The 17674-nt window shown below is 38.1% G+C and overlaps 1 long non-coding RNA gene across 3 annotated transcripts in view; it reads right to left on the bottom strand.

Moving 5' to 3' along the window:
* LOC144660190 (uncharacterized) overlaps positions 1–13684 on the bottom strand; it is a 69021-nt gene extending 55337 nt beyond the window's left edge. For 2 of the 3 annotated variants that reach the window (XR_013572054.1, XR_013572057.1), the window contains exons 1-4: positions 13346–13684; positions 9831–9939; positions 9002–9072; positions 6455–6596 (exon numbers count right to left, since the gene is read on the bottom strand). This is a non-coding gene — a long non-coding RNA (uncharacterized LOC144660190). The remainder of the gene's footprint in view (positions 1–6454; positions 6597–9001; positions 9073–9830; positions 9940–13345) is intronic. The other variant, XR_013572055.1, reaches the window with a different exon arrangement.
* Positions 13685–17674: the final 3990 nt, after the last annotated feature.

The raw sequence follows: 17674 nt of genomic DNA, 5'->3' as shown, positions 1-17674 counted from the left end.
CCATGGAAAAGTAAAACATTCAAAGGCACATTATTGAATGCTTATTTAAAGAAGAAAAACTATCAATGACCCGTTCACGCAAGAAAACATTGAAAGGCAAATTAAGTGAAATTGTGACATTACTGAAAGCAGCTATGAGTTACATGTAGTTACGGTTAAAAAATTATTACGCTCGCCATGTCACGAGTTTAGTTAACACCACATCCACAGCATGTTTTTGTTTCGCGTCACGTCACCTCGTGTCACGTCATCTGTTTTTCATCTTTTTGAGTCGAGCAGAAACACGAAGTGCTCAGGCGTATCTTTCTCTCAAATTCTATCCGCTGCTCAAAAATAACGCTATACGTGCTGACAGAAAAGTACAGATATTCACAAAACAAATTTACATAATGCTAAAAAGGTTCAAAGGTAATACACTAACCCATAAATATTTTTGTGGTGAAAACTGAATAGCGCTACGACACCTAAGAGCACGAATAATCAATGACGCAACTCATGTGGAAAAACAAAACATTCGAACGCAAATTGGACACTTATTTAGAAAAAAATGCGAAGGTCAGCACTTCATCGAATTACCAAATTACCATGAGGTTGCTCGAGGAGCCTTTGATTTATATCTTTCAGGATTGTGCAGCTACTATCTGTCTTTTTTTATATCTTTCAGGTCTGTGTGCTACTATCTCTCTTTTTTTATATCTTTCAGGTCTGTGCGCTGCTATCTCTCTTTTTGAGTTATTTTTTCAAAAATAGCTCTTAGTCGGCGTGATGGGCCATGTAGTCAGTCTGTGGCTCAGTCAGCGAAGTAGGTGTGTTTGTCACACCAATCAGATTTCAAGTACTATCAGAACCAATCAAATTGTAGTTTATAAGGGGGAAGCAATCTGACACAGATGTAGTGAGGGATTTCATTCGAAGATTTAAGATTTGTAGGAAGTGGAATTGGTGAGTTGTGAATTAACCCTGGATTAAAAACGTGTTTTTCGTAACGCTTACCTGCTTACAACGCACAACACAAACTTGTTATTCGTCTTATTCGAGTCTTCGTTAGAGGCTAGCTTTCCTGACCGTGGTAAAAATTTTATAAAGCATTTGCACACAGCAGATATAAATATTTATGTTGTTAATACTGTGGGTACATTTACAAAGAGTCGAAGAAATAGAAAGGACTCTTCTTTAGATTCCTAAATATTACTGGAGACTCTGTGGCGTTAAATGACTGCAAACCGCAATAAATTATAAATTTAATTACTAGTCTCTTGATCGTCTTGCTCAATTGTGTTTCATATTATTATATTTCCGTGGTTTATACCGTCTTGAAGGCAATCTTTTCTTTGCATCCATTCACGCCTCGAAGGAAACCTCCTTTTTTGTGGTACATCGCGTATCGATGTTATCTTTTTGGCTGTCAGTCACACCTTTAAGAAATCCCTTTTTTTCGTGGTCTATAGCGTATGTCTCGAAGCACACCTTTTTTTGCATCCAGTCATGCCTCGAAGGATACCTTTTCATGGTACATTGCATCTCGGAGGTTATCTTTTTGGCTGTCTGAGTCACGCCTTAATGGGATTCCTTTTTTTCGTGGTCAATCGTGTCTCATATTATATTTTTGTGGTCTATAGCTTCTCGAAGAACATCTTTTCCTTACATCCAGTCACAACTTGAAGGATACCTTCTTTTTTGTGGTACACTGCATCCCGGAGGTTATGGTTTTGGCCGTCAGTCATGCCGCCAAGGAAACCTTTTCTCGTGGTCAATCGTGTCTCAAATAATTATATTTTTGTGGCCTTTTGCACCTTGAAGGACATCTTTTTTGAAGATACCTTCCTTTTCGTGGTATATTGCATCTTGGAGGTTATATTTTTGGCTGTGAGTCACACCTCAAAGGAATCCTTTTTTCGTGGCCAATAATGTCCTGTTATAAAAATTATTTTGGTGGCTTTTCGTGTCTTGAAGGACATCTTTTTTTTTTGCATCCAGTCATGCCTCAAAGAATACCTTTTTTCGTGGTCAATCCTGTCTTGTATAATATTTCGTGGCCTTTCGCATCTTGAAAGACATCTTTTTTTTGCGTCCAGTCGCGCCTCAAAGGATACCTTCTTTTTTGTGGAACATCGCATCTTAGAGGTTCTCTTTATGGCTGTCAGTCACGCCTCGAAGGATAACTTATTTCGTGGTCAATCGTGTCTCATATCATATTTTTGTGATCTATAGCTTCTCGAAGGACATTTTTTTGCATCCACTCGCGCCTCGAAGGATACCTTATATTTCTTGGTACATTGCATTATTGACTTGTGGCCAGACAACATGTCTGGCAAGGCGAATGTTTGACTGGTCAAGTCCCCAATCAGTCCGAACATTGTCCGTTGACTGGCTGTTATTTCAAGGCCTGATTATCCTTACTTCTATTTCAGGTGGTCAATGATTGGATAACATGAGAAGTTGTGAAAATGAAATAACTGTGATTCACAGTGGAAACTCACTAAACAACTTGAGGATTTAGACTTTGCTGATGATCTGTGCTCAATATCTGCAACCCACAACTTAATGCAAAAGGAAAACAGAAAAACGCAATGCAAATGCAAGAAAATTGTAAATGATGTGCTCAACTGACATTTCTATGGTTTCCAAGACAATCAACAGTGTGATAAGGCAGGCCATGCACAGGGAAAGAGGAAAGTGGAATGGCCAATAAACAACTGGAAGCTGCTCATGCTGGGGGAGTTGGAAATGGTAGGCTACTACTTTAATGCACATGGTGCTTTCGCAAAGCACCATGTGCATTGAAGGATACTGGTGGACACCACATGCATCTACAGGCCTAGGGCTTTAAGAAGCAATGATGATTATGATCATAAGTCATCAATCTTGGAGGATTTTTTTATCTCCCAAAGACCAACCCCTAACGTCCTCGTTCATGGGAGGTGGGCAACAGCAGAGTTGGGGACTGCCTGTCAGAGTGAACAAGTGCATCTAGTCGGGGGTGTTAGGGAAGATGTGAAGGCTTGGCAGGCACCCTGAACAAGCTGGCAAATAGGGGCAATGGCAATTCTGCAGGGGGCTAGTTACCCTCTCAGACTCAAATTTTCGAAACAGGAAGAATTTTGTGGGTCACATGAGGAAAGAACCATTCTACGAATTGTAGAATCATTGTTCTCTTGCGAACGAATAATTATGGTTATCTTTTATGATAACAATCAAATTCTTTATATAGAAAAGTACAACATTACCGAAAACATGTACTTAGCCATTGTGAAAAGATAATCGCATAATAAAACAGCTGTTGCAAAAGCTGTTCAAAAGTATGATGAAGGTATGGTAGAGAAATTTAGTAAGGAAGCTGAAAACCTCAGGTCCAACAAATAGATTGCAAACCTATGTCTGCTGACTTGCCAATAGTGGAGCAATACAAAGAAGAGGAGAAAAAGAGAAAGCAGAGATGAAAGCGTGCTTACCAAGGGATCAGTTGGAATTGGAAACTCAATAGAATTGAGAAGAATTTGAATGGCAGGGTAAGAAGGTTCAAGCTGTGAATGAACAGATAAACAAACCATGTCAGGAAATCAAACCTGGAGTGAGGTAAGGATGATTATTATCAAGGCTCAAAATAATTACCGAAGAGTATCCGGACACAATGTCTGGCCAAAAAAAAAAATTCATTTAGCTTGGTCATACCTCGTTTCCACTTGGACAAAATTGCAACATGTAATTTCCCAATAATTATTAAATATATGCATATGTGAATATAACACCCCTACCTTAAGAAATAACATTCCCTTACTGGCCTTAAGTAAGTTATTTTTGTACTCTATTTTTTGCAAAGAAAGTTTTGTAGTCGCCAAAGGAAATAATTTAGTTGCAAATGCGACCATATATCTCGTAATTTTGAGCCCTGAATAAATATACAAGAAGTCAAAGATTGATTTAATCATAGTTCATTTAAATTGAACTTTTATATTCTGGGTTTTGGAACTAAATTAATCGTTTGTTTCTGTGCAGGAGGAAACGGACATCTCAGAGCGGACAACTCAGGGAAAATATTTAAAATTTGGGACAGTAATACGCAAATTGTAAACTTCGATCAGTTCTAGTAAATTTTTTTGGTTGGAAGTTCCGCAATACAGTGAGATGTATGCACTAACAGAAAGTAGACAGTTTATTTCAATATTGTTTTATTATTGACTTGTGGCCGGACATGTCTGGCAAGGTGAATGTTTGACTGGTCAAGTCCCCATTCCCAGTCCGGACATTGTCCGTTGACCGGCTGTTATTTCAAGGCCTGATTATCCTTACTTCTATTTCAGTGGTCAATGATTGGATAACATGAGAAGTAGTGAAAATGAAATAACTGTGATTCACAGTGGACACTCACTGAACAACTTGAGGATTTAGACTTTGCTGATGATCTGTGTTCAATATCTGCAACCCACAACCAATTGCAAAAGGAAAACAGAAAAACACAATGCAAATGCTAAAAAATTGTGAATGATGCGCTCAACTGACATTTTCATGGTTTCCATGACAATCAACAGTGTGGTAAGGCAGGCCATGCACAGGGAAAGAGGAAAGTGGAATGGCCAATAAACAACTGGAAGCTGCTCATGCTGGGGGAGTTGGAAATGGTAGGCTACTACTTTAATGCACATGGTGCTTTCGCAAAGCACCATGTGCATTGAAGGATACTGGTGGACACCACATGCATCTACAGGCCTAGGGCTTTAAGAAGCACTGATGATTATGATCATAAGTCATCAATCTTGGAGGATTTTTTTACCTCCCAAAGACCAACCCCTAACGTCCTCGTTCGTGGGAGGTGGGCAACAGTGGAATAGGGGACTGCCTTTCAGAGTGAACAAGTGCAGCTTATGGGCCGCTGCTAGGAATTTAAGATGTGAAGGCTTGGCAGGCACCCTGAACAAGCTGGCAAATAGGGGCAATGGCAATTCTGCAGGGGGCTAGTTACCCTCTCAGACTCAATGTTTGACTACAAAACCGCAACGGGAAGGATGCAGTAGGATATGGTGGGTCACCAGAGGAAAGAACCATTCTACAAATTTAGAATTGTCGTTCTTTTGCAAATGAATATGGTGATCTTTAAGTGTACAATCAAATTCTTTCTATAGAAAAGTAAAACATTACCGAAAACATGTACTTAGCCAGAACTTGTAAGAAGATTGTTGTGGCCTTGAAAATGCGGCATGCTTGAGAAATAATTTATTTTATCTCTGTTGATTAAAAGTGTGTGTACCTTTATTATTTAACTTCACTGAAACAGTCATTAAGTTGTTCCTTGACATTGATACTAATTGCTTTCTTCCTTTATTGTTCCTCACGAAGCATTAAGTCAACATTTCATATAAACACGTTTCTGGAAGCTGATTTAAAATTTAAGGAAAGCATTGTTATTTTATTATTTTATCAGTAAAGGACTTGACTGGTTTACAAGACGTCAACTTAATTTTTATTTAAGCTTTTACCCTAGTGAACTTTATTGCAATTTGGCGTAGCTTACTCTCCTGTGATACAGTTGTGCTATTTTTTTGTAAACTGTTTCTGTAATGTTTACTGATACGTTCATAGAGTCTTGTGCAAACCCAAATTATTGCCAGATGTCCCAGCACACTTAAAATTGAAACACCCCCTTTTTTCGGTACTGTTAAGCCATGGAGCTTGTAGATTGAAGTGCACAGAGAACTGACTTAAACAAGCAGCTGTTAAGCTAGTCACAATTTTCCAAACACCAAGCAGTCTCTAGTCTGGGTTGACCTTATGTTTGTCTACAGTTCTTAAGGTGTTCCAAGGCGAGGGAGTTTGGCAGAATATCATTCAGAAAACAGTATCCTGGCTTTTGGACATTAACGCATACGTCAGACTTTAGATAAGCTTGTTATTGTATGTTGGGAGCTTAAAAAATTTAGCAGATGAAGGTTTTAGTATGGGACATATAAATCTATTTTTTGTAAGAAATTTATGGTCTCATTGATCAGTCTAACATAATTAAGATTTTCAAGAATAATTTTCTTTGGAAACAGCTGCTACTGCATTTTAAAGTTAATTGCATTATAATAGCTTTTAATAAGTACGACATTCACTACTTTTCACTCCAGGTTAAGATTTTGTTACGTTTTTCTCCCTTTATTTCCTAATTATGCCTATGTACTGGCTATATATTGTCCTAACTTGGTGGGTTACTTGGTACTTTTAATTTTTTGCAGCTTTGATCACTGCAACTCCTAACTCCAGTCTAGTCGACATGAATCCCAACCAGGATTACCAGATTGCTGTATGAACCATGGCAAGGCAAACATGATGCAGCAAAGATGTGAGTTTCGGTTTTATTTCATGCACTTTTAATTTAAACTTTTGGAAAAGCTTGTACATCCTCTAATTAAGTAAAACACTCGTTTTCATGTATTTTTTTCAGCAGTGAAGCAATGGACCAACACAGTTACTATACCTGGCAAGTGAGAATCAGGGGCGTGACCACATAATCGATTCACATGCTCCTCAAAGCTTCTAACAAAGATCCTGAGCAGTCTTGGTGTTCTCAATAAGCCTTACAACATGCATGAAGTCAGTCAGCCAACCACCTTCTCAAACTCATTAATAATTCATCAAGTTAAAACAAAGAAAATTATAACCGTGATGGTGGTTTGGAAACCCGATCTTAATTAGCATAGATTTTTACGATTTTATTTCTCCGTTTACTCTGTAGTTTTTGTTTCGATTGAGAAGATATATCAAACACTCGAGACAGTGTTTCATCGGCTATCCAAACACCTCGAATTTCGTCAAAAATACTCCGCTGCGCGTCGTATTTTCAACTCTCTTCTCGGTGTTTGGATATCCCGATGAAACACTGCCTCTCGTGTTTGATATATTACTTCTCAAAGCCCCTGTATAACAGCAGATATACGAAAATCGCGAAAATTAAGTCCCGCGAAATTAAGTAACAATAAGGTAAACAGTCATGATTACCGTAGTATTTCAATTGGACACCTCCAAACCTTTTTTTTCTAGAGGAATAGGTTTTGCTTTCTGGTGACAGCATAGGCACAAGAACTGTATAGAGTGGAAAAACAAGAAATTTCCAAAGAAATAGACATCTTCGGTCAGCACCACGAATTTAACTAAGGAACTTTTTTTCGGGCAATAATGTCTCCCCCCCCCAGGTCTGAGGGTGCCCGTATGTCTATGCTTAACAATGCAAAAATATTTCCACTTCATTTTGTTTCAAATACACAGCTGTAAGAACAGATTTTAGGAAGCTTAATAAGTGAGGAAAATTGCCTATTCATATGGGTATGCTGTGACTGCACAAACATAGGATGGTAAGCCTGTGGTTTAAAGATTTTCCAAACTGTTTATTGCGTATAGTTAGTATCGCCTGTATGTTTTCCACAAATGAATCGAGAGGTCAATAAAATCATCTTTAAATGGAAAATCTTGAGATTGCTTGTTGTTGAGATCACTTTGTGTGCATATACACCAGGGTTCTCATTAAGTTTTAAAGTAGACGGCTGAGAGCTAATAGTAGACGGCCGGCAAATCGAGTGCCAAAGGCACGAGCCCCTAGGGGGGTCTGGGGGCATGCCTCCCCATGAAATTTTGAATATGTAGAGGCTCCGATATGCCATTTCGTGCACTCTGGCAAGGCATTTGTGATTAAAAAAAGACATTTTTTAACAAGAAACTAAACAGATAAATTTTGCTAAAAATCTTTTTTCTAATAATTTTATTGTAACTCTGTAACTAACAAGGTCAGACAACACCCCAAACTGGCCAATGTCTTTTGGCACACCATAAAGTAGACTGTCAGTCCTTCAGTCCACTTGAATGCCATTCCTGGCAGTAGCAAAAACAATAAACATTTATTTTGTTACTGTTTGTGTGTTTTGTTTTGAATCCACGTTCCTATCAACCAACGATTCCACGTTTTTTCGGGACTGTACGTTTGAAGCGGCACTGACCATCGATGATTCTACGTTTGAGTTTGTGGCTGCCGTCATTTCAAGCAAGTTTTCCTCGTCAGTTCCCTTTTTTTATAAAAGCCAACATCGTTCTTTGTGCCATAGGCCGTTTCGTTGAGTTTGGGTCCATTTTAATGGCTTCTCGCTCGTTTAAGTATTAATATAACACAACTGGAACCACGACAGTCGAACCGAAGCCTCAACCTAACACAGAAGCATGATGGGAATGGATTGTGATCGTGGGCGCACGAACTGAAAAATATGGCGGCTCGCGGATCGGGGGATTGACTCGGAGGAAAACAGGTGAAAAAGAGAGCGTTATCATTATCAGTGCTATGAAAGTACAAAATTTTATTGTGATATGTAAAAATATTTACGATAAAGCTGTCTTCATAATTTTTTTCGCACAAGGTTACTTTTTTATTCGTATATACGGCTTTCTGTTTCACGGTAATGCTTAGTTAGTAAACCATATCATCAAAAAGTAGGCGGCTCAAAATTCGAAGTAGCCGGTTTTTTAGCCGGTTGCCGGCACTTAATGAGAACCCTGAATACACTGTACTAAAGCAATATTTTTTTCTTTGAAATTGAGGTGAATAGCAGTAGAATATTTACCTTGCCCTTTTGTGGTTCAGAAAATTATAATTATTCTACTGCTATTCACCACAATTTCAAAGAATAACTGTTATTATTGTTCAACACATGCGCGCGCTGCCCATATATGGTCAAAATGTTAACGATATCTGTCATCCGTACATAACAGATATCCTGCGGTATACGTAGGTTGCGAAGATTCGTCCGAAATCTTGTAAAGCGCTGCATAATTACCGTTTTTCTTTCTGCAAAATGTGTTTCGTTGACAATTTGTCGAATAATAAAACAATTATCCTGCTCAATCTTGCAGAATGTCGTCTGATTTTAGCCAACTTGGCCTACGGCCTTGTCGGCTAAGTATCAGGCGATATTCCGTGCGATTTCGCAGGATAATTGTTAAATATTTGCAGGGTAATATAGAATTGAAAGTGTACATGTACTTACTTCCATGTGTGGTTCTTGACTACCATAAAAGCCTGTTCTAGATTCAATCACCAATTTGGGTTGCAGGCTGAAAAGGAAACAAAACGACTAAGTCAGGTTAAACAGGAAGGGAAAAGAGAGTAAGTCAGAATAATTTAAAACCTCCTAGCTTTTCAGTCCCTACTTCGAGTCTTCCATCCTCATTTCCATGTTTTTTTTTTTATTTGAATAATTTGAACCTTCAGAGTCGGTGTTTACAACAACATGTGGTATATTAAAAAATATCAAGCTATAAATTTGATAATTCACTACTCCCACATATAGAGCTCTATATAGGTATGTGCCCCTGTGAAGGGTATGGTTTTCAAGCAGTTTAGTTGGGAAAGGGTATAAAAAAGTTTGGGTCTAGCAAAGGGTATCATTTGCTGGTAAACGGATTGGTGGTATGACGAATTTAGTCCAGATTTAGAATAAAAACTGGGAAGAGAAAGAGACTTTCATAAATGTAAATAAAATTATCATGGCATCGTTGTTGACAGATGGTTTTCCATTAAAACATTGAAACAGTTCATCCACTAGAAGGTTGCAAAATATGCTAATAATATACAGAGTTCCTCCCCCCCCCCCCCCCCGACTGTCGGCTTCAGTCGTCGCAGTTTGTGCATACTCTCTAAATACATTTAAATAACTACATATAAATGATTGCAAGGGTCCTGCGCGCCCCTTAGCACAATGAACAAACTAATAAGCCTGATGGCAGGATTTGCCCAATAAAAACTCTTTTAGAGGAGACTATTCAGTTAATTAACAATACATCTGTTGAAACATAAGCGATATTTTCATTACCGAAGGCGCAAAAAGTCCGCAACTCATTGCTTGGAGGCAACACTGCGCCTTTTCTGCTTTTCTCGACCATTGATTCTTCTGTTTAATCTTTCCTTGCAAATTTAAACCCCTATAATGTGTGGTGGTAAGAACAGAAGATTAAGATTTAAGTTGGACCACATCATCCGCCATCTTTGTTGACTGCAAGCATGCGACAAAAAATTCCTTTCTACTACCCCACCAGACACAATAGAAGACAAAAGGCAAGCTGTCAGTTTAAAACCCAGTCTGTAAAACGAAGAAAAAGTTCTGCAGTGAACAACGAGTGTTTACTCTAGTCGCGCGGTTATTTAATTATTAAACCAGGCCTAAAACGTTTGCTTGCAAGCTAATATTTTTTATTTTGAAATAATATACGAAGACCCAATATTTTACCTTTTTTCGGCTATAAAAAGTAAAATAGATGATAGGAGGACAAGCTTACCGAATTTCACCACCAAGCCTCGCTTTCAAAGTGCAAAGCAGTAAATATTATCGTGAACGAATTCCCCACTAAGCCGCGGTATTGCAGAATATACAGATTAGACAAATGTCAATTTACAATGTATATTGTGTATAAATTTACCTTGGTGTCTATTCTCGAAATTACCATTACATACACTCTGTATACACTTTTGACTTTAGACGTAAATAGACGTCTAAAGTGTATAATTATACACTTTATACACAATAGACAGAATAGACACGAGGATATAGAGTCAAGACCGAGAATATACACTTTATACACTTTTGACTTTAGACGTATAATAGACGTCTAAAGTGTATAATTATACACTTTATACACAATAGACAGAATAGACACGAGGATATAGAGTCAAGTCTGAGAATATACACTTTATACACTTTTGACTTTAGACGTATAATAGATGTCTAAAGTGTATAATTATACACTTTATACACAAAAGACAGAATAGACACGAGGATATTGAGTCAAGTCCGAGAATATACACTTTATACACTTTTGACTTTAGACGTATAATAGATGTCTAAAGTGTATAATTATACACTTTATACACAATAGACAGAATAGACACGAGGATATAGAGTCAAGTCTGAGAATATACACTTTATACACTTTTGACTTTAGACGTATAATAGATGTCTAAAGTGTATAATTATACACTTTATACACAAAAGACAGAATAGACACGAGGATATAGAGTCAAGTCCGAGAATATACACTTTTGACTTTAGAAACATAGTAGATGTCTAAAGTGTATATTATTTTCGGACTTGACTCAATATCCTTGTGTCTATTCTGTCAATTGTGTACAAAGTGTATAATTATACACTTTAGACGTCTATTATACGTCTAATGTCAAAAGTGTATAAAGTGTATACTGATATACTTCGTTCTTTGAAAAATAACACTATACACTTTTGACTTTAGACGTCTAATAGACATCTAAAGTGTATAATTATACACTTTATACAGAATTGACAGAATAGACATGGAGATGTAAGGTTAAGATTGAGAATATACACTTTATACAGGTTTGACATTAGACATCTAAGGGAGGCATCAGTCAGCAATTGTCACACAATGTTGACTGGCTGATGCAGTTCTAAATTGTGAGCACGGCCATGTGGGATGCAGGAATAGTACAGCATGATCATAGTTCATTTGTACACGAGGCTTGTTAACCGGGCGGGGCCTGGGCCCGGTTCATAATCTGCCTGGGGTTTTGTTTTTGTTTTTTTGTCGGTAAATCGTTCCAGAAGGAGGTCACGGTCACGCAAATTTTGATGTTTCTGGCGATCGTTCATTAAATTGATATTCAAGCGTTTGGCTCAGGGCTTGAACATTCACGTTGCGATTTGACATGTCCAAACTATTTTTAAATGAAAATATGAATTATTTTTCGTGTGTTTTGCAAGTGTTTTTGAGTTTATTTTTGGAATCGAAACGAAAATTGCAAACCCAGCAAAAATTTGTCAAGGCACAGGACACACGTCATCACAAAAAGGGGAATTACCTAGCGAATCTCGCAGTTAGAATTACGTGCTTCGAATCACGCGACTTCCCAAATGCTTCTGAAAGCTTTTTTTTTTTTTTTTGGGGGGGGGGGGGGGGGGGAAATAGCAGTTAAACTTCAAGAACTTGATTTTAAAGCTTCTTTAATTTTAACCGAAATCAATTTATGCCATTCAAGTGGTTTGAGTGTAGTTTGTTTGAGATTCGGAACAATATAAAAATTTGCAAGCCCAGGCAGTAATTTGTTGATGCAAGTTTATTAAAGAAAGGGATGACGTGAGTAAGGGAATTTTCGCTCACTGCTACAGTTCACGCAAACCCCGTGACTCTTGCAAACCGCGGACTTAAGTCGTCAGACGACGCTAAACGAAGAAATACAACGGGATGGCCTTAGTCTAGTCTTTATTTTGGCGTGAAATGGACTTCTTTTTAATGTCATTCAACTGGTTTGGGTTTATTTTATTCAACATCCGGAACAAAATAAATACTGCATGCGTAAGCAGAAATTAATCCGGCCAGGCATGTGGTTTAAAACAAGAGATGACGTGATAAAGAAAATTCATGTCACGCACACTCCGTGACTGACGCAAACACGGCTTGTGTGTTTCTCAAGTGACTGCTTTTCTAAAGTTTTTTTTTACAAAGCGGCGCCGTGCCTTTCTAGCCAAAAAGCTGAAAGAAGTGGTCCAACATTAACCGCCCGGTTATAAACTACTTGAAGTTCTTGTTACATCAGTGCTGTTTGTCTTGCGACATCTTAACTAGTTCTTAGCTTTTTATTGGTCACTAGCGTATAGCACTGTAAATTTACTTCATCTAGGCATATTACTGCCACATTGTAGATTAAACTCGGTGTTCTTGGACTTATATGCATTCTACAACAGTAGTGAGCTTTAGCTACATTGGCTACTAGCGGTTTCAATTGTTTTCTTTACATTGGCTACTCACTGCCTGGTTTATTGTGTTGCATAATTTAGTAGACATCTAAAGTGTATAATTATACACTTTATACAGAATAGACATGGAGATATTGGGTTAAGAGTTAGAGTATACACTTTATACAGGTTTGACATTAGACGTCTAATCAGATGTCTAAAGTGTAAAAAAAACTTGTGCAGAATATACAGAATAGATAGCTCGTGTCAAGAGTGTATAAATATACAGCAATAGACATATCTTGTTGTATAATTGTACACTTTATACCTCAGAGATATAAACTGTCTATTCTGTAATACCGGGCCTCACTCGAATTCCCAAAGCAGCAAAGATGAAAAGAATACCCACGTGCAAACTGCATGAAGGTGGCGAAAGATTGCGAATAATTTGCGTAAACGAGGCTTGGTGGTGAATTTTGAGCTTATGACGTTATCATGCAATTTTTTTATCCCAAACTGTACGAGAAAAATCATGTGATTAAGCTTAAGCTTACTTGTTAAAAATACACATACAAAAATTTCACTTGAAGTGGATGACAAACAAACCGTGTTTATACGTAGCTTACCTTTCCGATTCGTTTAAACATAACGGAGTTGTCGGGCTTTGTATGTCATGCATTATCAGGTGCTTTTATCCTTATTCAGTTGTATTGGTTTGGGCTGAAATGTCCAACTTCAATTCACGCTTGTAATCTTTCTTCTTATTAACGAGCCATCGCGTAAGAAAATCCACGATTGGTAGCTTTCAGTAGTTTCATAAAGCCTCTCTTGTGCTGTACAAACTTCCAATTCCTAGTACTTTGGTTTATATACTTATAACTTTTGTTAAATCGGTCAAACTTTTCATGAATTGTTATGTTTTTGCTCGATTTTTGCTCTCTCAAACACTCCGACAACGGCCGCCATTTTGTTTGGCGCGCTTTCCGATTTTCCTGTCAATCAATTTAATTTCAACTTTCTGCACTCAAATTTCAACTTTCTGCACTCAATTTCAACTTTCTGCACTGTTTTTTGGGATTAATTGACGTGCTCTCAGCCAATGAGCATGCAGAAATTTTTGTATGTATATTATTACTTGAGAAATATAACAGAAAAAGTTGTGTTATGTGCACGGGTCAGAAGTACACGGGTACAATATTACGTAAGCTAAACAAGCCAAAGAAATATAAACTTGGATAAACAGCAACAGGAAAATAACTCGAAAATAAGTGGCTTGGTCTAGATAGATTCCTATAATCTCTAAAAGAAAAATCAAGTGTACAAGCAAATACCACAGTCGATCTTTCTTCGCATCGAAGTAATATACTGGATAGCAAAAAAAGAATCCACGGATATTTTCTGTATGTCCATTGCTATGTCTATTTGTTGAGCAGGAGCGACCTCCATCGTCAACTATGGCTTCGGTGGCTCTGTTGTTGTTGTTGCTGCTGTTAACGTTGATGGTAGCTTCCCCGGTAGCTTCACAATAGTTATGAATGGAATCGGCGTCGGTGGTTTGGTTAGCCTGTTTTCTAGCTTCCGTTAATTTATTTATCAATTCCGCCTTTTTGCAGCTTTGAGTAAAATGCACACCCATCTTACGGAGAACTTCTTTCAATAGTTGCACAGTCATGTCTTCTGCACGTCCCTTTTTCCGCTGCTCTCTTTCCTTATTTTTTAGCATCGCTTCTTTCTTTTCGCGCTCTTTGTCAGTTTCAGTCAATGCCGGTACCTTTTCCATTATCTCTGATAAGTCCACAATCAAAGACTACTCCGTTTTTTCGTCTACTTTTCTGATTACTTTTATAATTGCTATAGTCTCACACCACTAGTAGTGATTACAAACTGAAAGTTCCCAATGATTCTCCGTCTTACGGTCAAATTTTAACAACCGTATGGAAAAAGCCACTTTCTCCTTCTTCAAGTCAGAGCGCCATTCAAATATTGGGTAATGAGATTTCAAGGTTGGAGACCGGACAAACCTTATAACGTATCCCAGTCGCAGTTCCTTAGAAGGTAATCCCCGAAACCTAGCTATCCCTATAAAACACCCCAGTTTATTTCAGTGTCAAGGCAGGATATTTGACGGAGAATAATCAATGATAAATTATGGAAAAATAAATTTCCTTGTGCTGCGTGGCACTTTATCTGGACAGGTTGCAAACTGGTTTCAGAACCACAGAAGGCTCGAAAAGAACGGTTCCCACAAGCCTGGCCAGCACATGCCAGCTGGCAAGTGAGCGTCTAACGAATCTTTCTAGGATCACAATGTAAAACAAAGCTAATAAAAAGAACATTTCAAAGTTCCGATTAACAACAGTTTATTACCAGAAGTACATAATCTAGATTATGTACTTCTGTTATTACTTAATATTGTGTCGACATCCATTTATTCGGAGACTGTTAGTTCTGTCAAGTCTTATTTCATCTGATCTGGTGAGAGTTCCATGGGAAGCCCATCTTTTCAATACCCGCCTCTAAGTTTATTCTGTTGATTGGATTCGAGCTTCGATTCCACGAGCTTCAATTTCTCTTTTTAGCATTCGTGCTTTTCCTTCGCGTAGAACAATTTTTAATGTAGCGGATACATTAGTGATGCCCCCACCAGGGCGCCATCTTCCACGTGTATCGTTAACTGGAGGTCCTGTTACAATTCTGCAATCGACGGATTTGAGAAATATAAGAATCCATACAAACTTAATCCGGGAATTAAAAACAGAAAAAAATCTTTGAAGCTAGATTTTAAAATAAACTTAAACATTAATCTCTGCATTTAAATGTTTTAAAGGCCAGAGAGGAGAAACCAGCTCAGCTTGTAGGTGGCCTAATTGTCCACGCTGATTAATTACTTTAAACGCGTTCCCGCGCTCTCCCCGTTTTCTCTTTGCCGCAAACTCCTCGCCAACTTCAACGGTGAAGTCGCAGGCATGGTAGCCTTTGACCACGCACTTATTAAATAACAAGTGTAACGTCCATTGCTCCCGGGATTGCTTTATCCGCTTCAGACATGTCGTTTTAGGATTGCGAAAATCTATTTCCGGATATCCTGGAGAATTGCCCTCGGGATGCCCAAGTCCGCCGCAAGATATCGATAACAATCGATGACAATCGATAAAAATCGATAGCAATCGATGACAATCGATGTAATTAAGGAAATTTTATTTGTGACTATCGATTGGTCATCGATTGGCCGATGCCAATCGATATCAATTAACTAACCATCATCGATTGATATCGATTGATTGATTGATTCCCGATCATCGATTTTGATCGATTGATCCGGCCGGGCTTGTCATATTTACAAACGTTATAAAAACATAGGCACGCTAAGCGTGCAGGAGTTATTTTCTTAATTGATGGGGTGGCTTGGGGTGAGACTGGGTGATTGTCCTGTTGGGATGGTTTATGTCATGGGTTGAGCTATTTGTGTATGGCGGCCCACGGCGTCACTTTTTTTGCACAAAATTTGCTTGCAAACAAAATAATTTTTACGTGCACTTTGATACGTCGAGACCTGAAATCGCATCAAATTCTTTCCTTTTCCCCAACCACGGGATCGAGGATAGATCACTGACGCCAAATTCCCTAGACTGCTGTTGCTGTCTCATAAAATTTGACCCCCCTTCATGTCTCTTGCCTTATCAACAACACCCTAACTAGACCACCTACAACTATATCAAATTTCAAAAACGACAACAATTTCATTCATAGACACAAACAGCTAAACTTTAATATTTTAACGAATGTAAAATAATACAAACGAGAGAAAAGATAAACAAGGTCATTACCCTGAAATAGAACTGAACATAGATTTTTAACCATACTTCGCCTGCTGGTTTATTACTTTAAGGGAACTTAGGTTTTGAAATAAAAAAGTGGGGTCACCAGATTTGTTTAGGAGCGGGAAGACCTTGTATATTCCATATAATTTCTTTAAAATTCCTCTGTGAGTACTAGCAAAGTACACGTTTTTAGCGATAATTTATTTTTTAAACACAAGAATTGATCTGTTTTCATTTTACAAAACGAATTTGATCGCTACACCCAAAATATGAGAAAAAAATTGATAGGTCACCAGACTCGTTTACGCGAAAGCGACAATTTACTTCTCTCGCGGACTAAGCCGCATAGAAAAAAGCCGCCATTTTGTTTATGTGCGCGTGCTAACCACGCGTAAAATTCTGCGCAGTAAGGATGCGCAATGCAATACAGGGCAATGACCTTAAAAAAGATAAAAAATCTGTCTAGGGAAGGACGGAGAGAATTATGACTTCATCTGGAGGGGGGGTACGTTTTTCAAACAAGAATTGGGAAGGGGGGTATAATTTTTACCTCAATATTTTTTTTTTTTGGGGGGGGGGGGGGTTCAGTTTTGAAACACTACACTTTTTTGAAAACCACTGCCCATCAGTCTCTTAACTTACGTGAACACGAACAACATGTGTCTGTCTTGGTTAAGAACTCTGTGAAGTTTCATTCCAAAGCTATCATCCTGTTTTCTACATTTTTGACAGGTAACTGTATTAACAAATTTCGAAGGGACAAGAGCGTTATCGGTTAAGTTCAACTTAGCAGCTCAGCTTCAAAATAAAGTCCTAGATCTCCTAGATGTCAACCTTCGCGTTTGGCTGCCCTTAGCCAATCACAAGCCAAAATTAATGTTTTCCCGCGAACTTTACTACAACAACCATAAGTCTTTGCGTGTTTACGTCATAATGCAAATGGTCTATTGAATAGAAGTGTTAATAAGAAAAGAGATAGTCCACCTCTTTGTCTGCAACATTTGAAGCTGACCCCCTTTAGAACATCCTAGATTTTTCATGACCCCCCCCCCTCAATTCTTGCCAGCCCACCCCCTGGCATAAAAAATGAATGTTTCCTTGTACCCTCTTGTTAAGACAGATTTCTACTTTCTA

This window comes from Oculina patagonica, chromosome 1 (genome assembly GCF_052425735.1).
Source record: "Oculina patagonica isolate OP01 chromosome 1, crgOcupat, whole genome shotgun sequence".
NCBI classification, from domain to species: domain Eukaryota; kingdom Metazoa; phylum Cnidaria; class Anthozoa; order Scleractinia; family Oculinidae; genus Oculina; species Oculina patagonica.
The sequence above is the reverse complement of the archived record's forward strand: the minus strand, read 5'-3'. Positions and strand labels throughout refer to the sequence as shown.